The following is an 11,765-nucleotide window of genomic DNA, read 5'->3' as shown; positions in this document are numbered from 1 at the left end:
TAATGTTACTGTTTTTGAGTTTCATCATTGAGTCACTAGGGTTGAACAGGAACTCATATCTTGTTAGAAATAGCTGATTCATTTTATACAATGAAAAATAGACCCAGCAGCCACAGTGAGCTTGTTTGATAGCCAAGTGGTCCCTGCTTCTTTGCTGTTGATGGGGCATTCTCTCCTCCACTCTTCCTTCATCTCCCTTCATAACCCGGTACTATGTGACAGAGATATTAAAATAATGCCATGTTTTTCATGTGTTGAATTATGCCATCTTTCTGCTTTTTTCTACCATTAAACTTTCAGGCAGCTTGATCTAAGTAGCCTTTCCTAAAACATAAAAAAGGCAGGAGAAATAAAGGATACAGAGTTATGTCAATAGATTATATTATTCAGTCACAGTTTCAGTCAGACCAGATGCTGATTCTTTTCTTCAGTCAAGAATAATGCCTTAAAGACATACCCTACAGCAGAGTTAAAGGAAACAGATCATTTACAATATCCACTTTCACTCCACATTCCTATTTCCTGATTTATGTTTGCTTAATTTCTTCAACTGGAGACTTGATCACACTAAACTCTACTCTGGTTCCAGTGTGCATGTCTTTCTCCCTATGAATCATCTTCTCTAAGGATCATAACCCTGGTTTTATCCTTAGAATGTATAAAAATGTCATCTTTCTCACCCAGACAATTTTTCCCAGACAAGCAAGCCCTTAGATAGCCCAACAAATAACAATACGGTTGTAGAAGTGACTAACATTAAATTACACAGATCAAATCCTTCAGAATTACTTGAGCTTCATCCTATTGCTTGTTGCCATGTACACAATCCTATGATTCAGTTTAGATGATGAAGAGAGAAACACACACTATACTGCTAGTCCGTACTAGTGAAAAAGAAGATTAGTTGGCTCAGTGGTTCCTACCTGCCAAATACTAGATCAACAATGCTCTCAGTAATTCCATTTGCTGGCATTAAAATCCCAAAACCCTTTGGAGCCTCTATAACAGTGCAGCACATCATGCTAACAAATAAACTTAAATACTTCATTACATAGAAAATGAAGAGCAAATGCACCCAGAAAAAAAGCATTCATCTCCCTTGATTTTTACTTGGAAAGTGAAATACAATCTTTCTAGCTAAAATTTGGTTTTCTGGATGACAGCTGCAGATGTGACAATAAATATAAACTGCCTTAAGGCAGCGTTTATAAAAAAAATCCATTTAACAAAAGTTAGCATTTACCATGTAGTTTGGGAAGAGTTTATGAAATTTCTTTTGAGGGCTTTTTTATTATTCGCAACAAATTAAAGGCAACTTTAACTTTCCAATCACAAATAATTTGAACCACAGAATACCACATGAGCTTTCTTCCTGTTTTTCCTCCCTGCCCTTCCCCCATATATGAAGCTCAAATTAATGCTGTCATGGCTCCAATTTTTCACTGCTGTGGGAGAACAGCCGTAACTATCTTTTTTTCAGTAACAGAATCTGGCTGCTTGGAAACCTCCATCTATAGTTCTACTTCCTGAAACCAGGTTCTTGAATGTGAGGAAAGCCACAATCACCAAGGCAGAAGTTTATTTCCCAACAGTCTATCAGTTTCAAAGCAACATGAAATATAGAAGCTTCTAACAAAAAAAGGTCTCCATAATGCTACTGTGTAGTTTAGAAAATTAAATTTAAAAGGAAAAATGTAAAAGTATTGCGGTTGTGCACATTGTGTCTGTCAGCTGCTTTAGAACTACTGTAAATGATTTATGATGCTGGGACTGTTGTCAATTTGAAAGTCACCTTGATGCATGGAGTTGAGGTGGCTGTTGCCAGCAGTAATAATGTTTATTAAGTGCTTTCAGTGTGTGAAGCACTGGATGAAACACTGGAGAAAAATACAAGGATACTGATTCAGACCCAATCCTGAACAAGCAGGAAGCTCATAATCTAAACTGGAAGAGAGAAAAACATCAAAGGACTATCTAGGAAAATTCCAGAAAACAATAACAAAAAGAATCTGGGAGATAATAGTCTGAAGCTCATTGCCACTTGCATAAAAATTGAACCTTCCTATCAAACCTTCCTGGTATTCTAAGTGTTGGAAAGGTAGTGATTAGATACTGAAGCTATGGTTTCTGCCTGCTCTCCATTACTGAGGAACTAATCAATCAATCATTGTTTTTTATTGAGTGTTTACTATGTTGCAGAACATTATTATAGGTTTTTGGGAGCACACAGTCTAGTAGAGTTGGTAGACCTCAAGGAGCTTGTAGTCTAGGAGTAGACAGACATGAATATAATGTGGAAGTGATATTCTCCACGGCATTGTAGGTGCGGAGGCTGAGAGTTTGCCATCTATCTAGGTATTCTGTGTTCCTCCACCCTATGAACCCTCTGAGTCATCAGCTGTTTCACCCAGCTGCTTGAGAACTCAAGGTCATATGGCTATATTGGTGCAGGCTCTTCTTACTGATAACAGGGATGAGAGATGAAGTGAGTGTTTGAAGTATTTAAGTGCTTTTCTGTGGATAGTTTTTGCTCCACAGAACATACCCCTAAAACTAGGACTGCAGCATCAGAAAAGCAATATATTAAAATGGGTGTATGGGATAGTAATGAGTCTGGAGGAAGGGGTTAAGAACACATTCCTTTATTTCCTTTTAAAACAATAGTTTGTAAACACTGAATTTGCTAAAATTAACCTATCAAGAATGCATCGGTGGCATTAAACTGTGGCCTCTAGACTGTGAGCTCATCATGGGCAGGGATTTTCACTGTTTATCATTGTATTGTACTTTTCCAAGCACTTAATACAGTGCTCTGCACACAGTATGTGCTCAATAAATATGGTTGAGTGAATGAATTAGAAGAATACAACTATACTAGGAGGGTAGAAAACTACAGTGCTGGGTATACTGTGAAATACTGCATTATCCAGTTTAGGAATCTACAAACAATATTTCAAAGGGGTTTTTTTTGGATGATGACAAAATGAAGAAATTGGGAAAATAGCTAGATTATAAAAGAAAGATGGGAGAAATACCTTCTTTCCAAGCATACTTTCATGCAATTTTTAATGTGAATTTTTCAACCCTACTCTTGGTCGAGTGAAAACAGCCATCCTATATGGGAATCAGAAGACCCAAGGCTGTGGCTATATTATATAATAATAATAATTGTGGTATTTCTTAAGCGCTTACTACGTGCAAAGCACTGTTCTAAGCGCTGGGGCAGATACAGGGTAATCAGTTTGTCCCACGTGAGGCTCACAGATAATCCCCATGTTCCAGATGAGGTAACTGAGGCCCAGAGAAGTGAAGTGACTTGCCCACAGTCACACAGCTGACAAGTGGCAGAGCCGGGAGTCGAACCCATGACCTCTGACTCCCAAGCCCAGACTCTTTTCACTGAGCCACGCTGCTTCTGGTCAAGATTCTTTGACCAAAGATTCATGTAGAGAAGTAGCATGGTATAGTGGATAGAGCACAGGTTTGGGAGTCAGAGGTCATGGGTTTTAATCCCAGTCCCACCACATCTGCTATGTGACCTTGGGCAAGTTGCTTTAGTTTGTGAGAAAAAGCTTGGCTTAATGGGAAGAGCATGGACTTGGGAGTCAGAGAAAGTGGGTTCTAATCTGCACTGTGCCACTTATGTGCTTGTGACCTTGGGCAAGCCAATTAACTTCTATGTGGCTCAGTTACCTCATCTGTAAAATGGGGATTAAGACTGTGAGCCCCACGGGGACCACCTGATTACCTTGTATCTACCCCAGTGCTTAGAACAGTGTTTGGCACATAGTAAGCGCTTAACAAATATTATTATTTACTTCTCTGGGTCTCAGGTACCTCATCTGTAAAATGGGGATTGAGAATGTGAGCCCCACGTGGGACAGAGACTGAGTCCAACTCAATTTGCTTGAATCCATCCCAGCGCTTAGTATAGTGTCTGGCATATAGTAAGCACTTAACAAATACCATTACTATTATTATCATTATTAGATCTTTCTGTAAGGTGGACAGGCATTACATGAATAATAAAGACTGCAGGGGCTACTACACAATCACCTACCACATCCAGGCATGAATCTCAGAATCAACACTGTAATGCCCAGATGAGCATTACTACTTCAGCAGGAAATGGGTTGTATAGATAAAAAATGTTTCCATGCCCTTTACAAAGTGCTGCATCTCTGCCCAGCAACTCCCTTCTTTTCATTATCTGTCCCAGTGGGAACATGACTAGTGGAGATGACACAAACCATTTATTCATTCATTCAATTGTATTTACTGAGGGCTTACTGTGTGCAGAGCACTGTACTAAGTGCTTGGAAAGTACAATTCAGCAACAAAAGGAGACAATCCCTACCCAACAATGGGCTCACAGTGTAGAAAAGGTGAGGCAGACAACAAAACTAAACAAAACAAGTAAACAGGCATCAATAGCATCAATATAAATAAAAAGAATTATAGATATATACACATCATTAATACAATAAATAGAATAATAAATATGTACATATATACACAAGTGCTCTGGGGCGGGGAGTGGGGGGGTAAAGCAGAGGGAGGGAGTAGGGGCGATAGGGAGGGGATGAGGTGCAGAGGAAAAGGGGGGCTTCGTCTGGGAAGTGCTCCTGGAGGAGGTGAGCTTTCAGTGGGGCTTTGAAGGGGGGTAGTGTGCTAGTTTGGCAGATGTGAGGAGGGAGGGCATTCCAGGCCAGAGGTAGGACGTGGAGCAGGGGTCAATGGGAGACAGGTGAGAATGAGGCACAGTGAGAAAGTTAGTACCAGAAGACTGGAATATGCAGGCTGGGATGTAGAAGGAGAGAAGAGAAATGAGTTAAGAAGGGTCAAGGTGAAGGAGAGCTTTAATAGTGAGGAGTTTTTCCTTGATGCGGAAGTTGATAGGCAACCACCGGGGATTTTTGAGGAGGGGGGCGCTATGCCCAGAACGTTTCTGTAGAAAGATAATCCGGGCAGCAGAGTGAAGTATAGACTGAAGTGGGGAGAGACAGGAGGTTGGGAGATATGGAAGTAGGAATGCAGTAATCCAGTTGGGATAGGATGCGTGATTGTACTAACATGGTAGCAGTTTGGATGGAGAGAAAAGGGCAGATCTTGGCGATGTTGTAAAGGTGAGAGTGGCAGATTTTGGTGACAGATTGGATATGTGGGGTTAATGAGACAGCACAGTCAAGGATGACTCCAAGGTTACGGGCTTGTGAGACGGGAAGGATGGTAGTGCCGTCCACAGTGACAGAAACGTCAGGGAGAGGACAGGGTTTGGGAGGGAAGATAAGGAGCTCTGTCTTGGCCATGTTGAAGTTTAGGTGGTGGGAGGACATCCAGTTAGAGATGTCCTGAAGGCAGGAGGAGATGCGAGCCTGGAGGGAGGGAGAGAGAACAGGGGAGGAGATATAGATTTGGGGATCATCTGCATAGAGATGACAGTTGAAGCCATGGTCTACAGAATGAGTTCACACCAAGGGAGTGAGTATAGATGGAGAACAGGAGGGGATCAAAAACTGCCCCTTGAGGAACCCCTAAAGTTAGGGGATGGGAGAGGGAGGAGGAAACAGCGAAGTAGATTGAAAATATCTCTGGGCTATCAGAGAGATAAGAGGAGAACCAGGATAGGATGGAGTCAGTGAAGCCAAAGTCGATGTCGTAGCTGCCCCAATACTTGTCTGTCCACCATTCCTGTAAATACTCTGTAGGACAGGAGCTGCATTAGATCTCATTAACTAATGAGGTGCTTAGGGTTTAGTACAGTGTTAGGCACAAAGTAAATTCTTAGCCACGATTAATTAATTAATGATAATCACTAACCAGAATATCTTAAAGAAAGAGATTTGGAAAGGAGAAAATTCTAAGACTATTGAGTTTTCTCTGCTTAGGCAGAGAAGAAAATAACCTAGTCACATGGCTGGAGGCTACTGCTCTCTGAAAATAATTATATTGTTTCTCAAGTTAGTAATGAAACTATAATTTTTAGGTACCATAGTGCAGTGAACCTCACATAAATAACTGATCCAGGAATAAACCTGTTAAAATAATGATTTTTCAATTTGAACTACTCCGGGTGTGTATGTAAAGAGAATTAACATTTTCTTAGAAAGATATGAATATTAATATGAATATTTTTAACCCAATATATGTCATTAAGGACCTGCATAGCTTAATGGATAGAAAAAATTAAGCTTATCTAGGATAAACTATATGTCAAACTTCCTTTGCAGTTGTAGTTTTGTAGATGTACCAAAGTATAATCAGTGACCGCAGTACTTTGACCCTGTATTCTACAACGATTTTAGTGGACCTCTTTAAGAGGGTGGTAAATCCATCTCCTGACAAATCCTCCTGTCCCCCACAGAGAGATTCAAATTGTTCTTGTTTGAAACTTTATCCAGAAAAGAAAATTGCAATGAAATGATTTCCATGTTTAAGAAATCTACAGAATTAATTTTGGGATTCTATAAATATGTGAGTGAAGCCTGGAGAACTATTGAAATATTAAAAAATTTTCTGTATTATGAATCTATGTAAGGAAAAAAATAGTTTGTTTCAAATGTGGAAGCCAATTCTTAACCAGCCTTACTCCATTTTTCTTTCTGACTTAATTTTAGCTTTTAATCTAGGTTGTTTCCCTAAATCAATTTTAGCCAAACCTTTCCCCTGTCGCCAATTTCAGCCAAACCCTGTCATCAGTTAAGAAAACTGCAGCCACCCTTGATTGGGTCTGTTGTTGGTGTGAAGGAATATCATGTCCACCACGGATTATAACTAGCTATCTTTATCACCTTTAGGGGTTGAGGTTGCACCAGTTTTTAGGGCCATTCATTCAATCGCATATATGGAGCAGTTACTGTGCGCAAAACACTCTTCTAAGCTCTTGGGAGAGTACAGTAAAACAAGAAATAGACACATTCCTCCCCACAAAGAACTCACAGTCTAGAGGGGGCCGTAGACTATGTCTGTTCTCACCCATGCAGATCTGTATTAATATTTCAATAAAAAATTCCTTGTGCTGTGTTGCTGTGACTATATTTTTTGTTGAACTTGTCACAAGCAAGTAGGTATCTAATCTAATTAATTAATTAGTGAACATGATGCATTGTGTTTTATGCCAATTACCTAAGATGTCACGAAAGCAGGAAAATAGATTTATTAATTTCAGAGATGAACTGGAGTGCAATATCCCGATTCAGCCAGTTGCCTACTAGGTGAGACTTTGAGCAAGTTACTACTTCTCTGGGATTCAGTTGTCTTGACATTATAGACTTGTATGGGTGAGTAATACTGTTGCTGTTGCATACTTTATTGTTCTGTCTTTGCTAGACTGATCTCAATTATGAGCCCCATGTGGGACAGGGACTGGTTCTGATCTGTTATGTTTGTACAGACTCCAGTGCTTATCCTGTAAAAAAAAAAATGCAAATGTCATTTATTACCTGCCTATTAAAAAAAAAAGAAGCAGTACACTTCCTTTCTAAAAGGGATTTATCCACTATTGGATTAAAAAAACAAAGATATTTAGAAAAAGACTGGTCAAAATAAAAAAAATGGAATGCATAGTTAAATGAATATATACATATATACAAAACTGGTGAAAATGGGTACAAAATTGAGAAGTGCTTGACCTGGCTGATTGGCTGATTGGTTAATACAATTTATGATGCTGGGAATTATTTACACTGTGGATTTCCAATGCTTCATTCATTCATTCATTCATTCATTCAATCAATCATATTTATTGAGTGCTTACTGTGTGTAGAGCACTGTACTAAGTGCTTGGAAAGTACAATTCAGCAACAGATAGAGACAATCCCTACCCAACAATGGGCTCACACCCTAGAAGGGATAAAGAGACAAAAAAACCAAGTAGACAGGCATCAATAGCATCAAAAGAGGTAAATAGAATTATAGATATATACATATCATTAATAAATAGTCATAAATATGTACAAATAATGCACAAGTGCTGTGGGGAGGGGAAGGGAGTTGAACAGAGGGAGGGAGTAGGGGTAATGGGTAGGGGAGGAGCAGAGGAAATGGGGTGCTCCTGGAGGAGGTGGGCTCTCTCAATAGGGCTTTGAAGAGGGGAAGAGAGCTAGTTTGGCAGATGTAAGGAGGGAGGGCATTGCAGGTCAGTGGTAGGTCATGGGCCAGGGCTTGACGGTGGGATAGTCGAGAATGAGTCACAATGAGGAGGTTAGCAGCAGAGGAGCAGAATGTCAACGCTGGGCTATAGAAGGAGAGAAGGGAGGTGAGGTTGGAGGGGGCAAAGTGACGGAGAGCTTTGAAGCCAATAGTGAGGAGTTTTTGCTTCATGTGAAGGTTGTTAGGCAACCACTGGAGATTTTTGAGAAGGGGAGTGACATGCCCAGAGTGTTTCAGTAGAAAGATAATCTGGGCAGCAGAGTGAGGTATAGACTGAAGTGGGAGACAGGAGGCTGGGAGATCATCCTCCCATTGTTTGGCTGAGTTTCTTATAATAATAATTGTGGTATTTAAGTGCTTACTATGGGACGGACACTGTACTAAGCACTGGGTTGGGTACAAGCAAGTCGAGTTGGACAGAATTCCTGTCCCACATGGGACTCACAGTCTCAATCCCCCTTCTATTCATTCATTCATTCAATAGTATTTATTGAGTTTAGAGCAGTACTTAACACATAGTAAGCACTTAATAAATATCACAAAAAACATAGGAAAATGAGGACAAGGATGAAGTTGGTAAGGGTGATGAGAATATTATAGAGCTCAGTGGAGTCTAAGATGTCATATTTAGAAATTATTCATAAAAAGAGCAATGATATAAAAAATTAACATTTTTAATGTTGCTATATAAAAATATTACACATAATTGTCAACCATGGCCATTGCAGTTCAGGATGTGAATCTGGCCTTGAACCTACTCCTGGGTAGGTTATACAATAGACTTATTTGTACTGTTTTGGTAAACTCATAATTTGTGGCATTAAACCAAGGGATATATTACAAAGACAATAGTTAACTCCTATTCCTTGTATCCTGTTTCCTTAATCCTTTCGTTTGTCCTGAGATTAGTGGAAAATGCTTGCAGTCTAGGTCTCTTATTAGGCAAGATCCCAAGAACAAGATAGTATTATAACAGTCAAGTTAATAACCTCTTTGCATGTTATGGCCCTTCATATTTGGGAACCATTTCATTTGCATTTTCAGTGCTGATTAAACTTTTCACTCTATTGTATTTCAGTTGTAATATGTCAACAGTTTCATCTACATTAATAATCTGTATTGCAGAGGTGCCATAATTAAGGGTCATGTTTTGACAGAATTGTTACAGGACTAGCTCCTTGAAGGGGGGAAGGAAGCAATTTATTTTCTTAATGTTCAGTGTTTATATGTGAAGTAGAAGCTAAATACCTATATACCTAATGCTTCACAAATTCCCAGACTATAAGTGCCAGCTGTAATATTTTATGTGCTCATTATAAAATTGTACTTATAAGTTCACAAAATGCAATTAATTTTCCATTTGTGGGGAAAAAAATATCTTTTTCTTCCTTCAGATCAAAGTTGAACAGTCGGCATTTAGAGAAAATTGGAACCGTGTGATTTATTTCTCCACATCATGTAGAAGAATTTAAAATTACTTCAGACAAAACAGCTGATTCATGTTTTATGGTGCCCTGGAAATAGAATATATACCTTTTAATTTAACCTTCTTTGTGGAGAGAATGTTATATTTGAATCCAGGTGATTTTTATTTATTCATTCAAATAAAAACTATAAATAAATGCAACCATAAGGCACTTGTGATATACCTACCAATCATAACTCATTAAGGCCAGTTGTTCCACTTAGAACATAAAATCAATTAGCCTCTGGTTACATCATCATCATAAATCAGGTCTTAAAATCCCAAATCCAGGTAATTCAGTCAAGAAAAACATCACTTTTGCCTAAATTAGTCAGGAAATGGTTTACAAATGGGGTTTCTGTTTGGTTTGGGGGTGTACAGGGAAGTAGGAAAATCTTAGGTGTTTTCTGGTTTTGTTTTCAGTTGTCTTTGGGGTGGGATTTTTTTTCTTGAATTATACAGATAATAATTCTCCTGCCATTTTGTTTTATGTGGGATAGCAGAAACTGCCCATAAGACTATCTGCTCAGTTGAGTATCTCTGTTTAAGCAGGAAAAATTGACCTTGAATTTATTCAGATTTCCGCTTTAGCCAAAAATATTGAATTGATCAACAACAGTATTTGTCATAAATCGAAAGTTACTGTTTTACTTACAGATCACACTCCCTGATGGTGCAAATAGGAGACAGAACAGCGATCCTATTTTTAGAAGAAATTAAAAAGCTGTGAGGAAATGATAAAATAACATTAGTCTTGTGCTATTTAAGAAAAATCTAGCATTTTATGTTCCTAGAACTAGAAAATCTGATAGTCACACTAGTAGCTATAATATATTGTTAAAATAGCTGTCTGAGATCATACACTGCCTATAGCTGATTCTTATTTAGGCTAATCGCAATTGCAGTTGCAGGCTTATGTTTATATTGGTGCTATTAAACACAATCAGGCATTATTAAAGATATTATGCATAGCTTATGATCTAAAGCATAACTATTACTTTTAAATATAAGTGTATTTCTGGGTGAAAATTGTTTTACCTTACGCTGTCGTGTTGTCTCCGACCCATAGCGACACCATGTTTATATCTCTTCTAGAACGTCCCACCTCCATCTATAGTCGTTCTGGTAGTGTATCTGTAGAGTTTTTTTGGTAAAAATATACAAGTGGTTTACCAATGCCTCCTCCCACAGAGTAAACTTGAGTTTCTGCCCTCAACTCTCCCCTATCACTGCTGCCCAACACAGATGAGTTTTGACTTGTAGCAGATTGCCTTCCACTCGCTAGCTACTGCCCAAGTTAGGAATGGAATGGGTATTCCTTTGCTTGACTCTTTCTCCTATAATTGAGACTGGTAGAGTGCTGGAAACTCTCTAGGTGCAACCCTGAGAGGGGCAGGTTAAAATTAGGTCAGTTTATTAGTATAACTGCTAATATCAGAGTTCAAATCTTTTCAAACACAGGGAAACATGAATTTCATGATTCTTCAAATGACAGTTTGCCTAGGCATGGATATTTAAATTATGGTATAGGGTTATGACAAAGTACATGCACCTCTGTTGTATATAGCTAACATAGGTAGTGACTATCTACAGAAAAAATCATGTTAAAAAAGTTAATGGAAAAAATTAACTTAATAAAAAGGCAATATCACAGTGTTTTCCCTCTATGATATTACAAATTAATGAAGTAATGCCTTTTAAATGGAGATCAAATGCATAGATAAGGACAGAAAAACTGTGAAATAAGAAATAGTAATTATTCATTTTTGCTTAAACTAAGGTAAGTTGATAAGGATATATTGGTCTTATCATGAGTTTAAGCCAAATTCATTGGCTTGTTTGGAGATCTTACTTCTGAGAAGATAAGATTGAAGAATATAGTGTTTTGTTAGAATCACAGTCTGGGAAAGATTATCTTACAATATCATTAGAACTTCATCAGAAAAAGACATTAGAATTTGGGAAGCATATTTTAAGGAGCCACATTCAAGCATTCAAGTATTTAATGCTAGGCATTTAATACAGTGCTCTGCACCCAGTAAGAATTCAATAAATACCATTGATTTATAAATAATAGAGCAATTTTGTCCTTTCTGGAAAAATGTGACTGGGGGTTTAATTCATTTATTCAATCATATTTTTAAACATT

The 11,765-nt window shown here is 38.3% G+C and overlaps 1 non-coding gene across 1 annotated transcript; it reads right to left on the bottom strand.

The window, feature by feature from the left end:
• Positions 1 to 10,871: 10,871 nt before the first annotated feature.
• Positions 10,872 to 11,009, bottom strand: LOC114810482. Its single transcript, XR_003758181.1, has one exon. It is a non-coding gene; the product is annotated as a small nucleolar RNA SNORA7 (small nucleolar RNA).
• Positions 11,010 to 11,765: the final 756 nt, after the last annotated feature.

This window comes from Ornithorhynchus anatinus, chromosome 3 (assembly GCF_004115215.2).
Source record: "Ornithorhynchus anatinus isolate Pmale09 chromosome 3, mOrnAna1.pri.v4, whole genome shotgun sequence".
In the NCBI taxonomy this organism is placed as follows: Eukaryota; Metazoa; Chordata; class Mammalia; order Monotremata; family Ornithorhynchidae; genus Ornithorhynchus; species Ornithorhynchus anatinus.
This window is presented reverse-complemented; position numbering and strand designations above follow the sequence as displayed.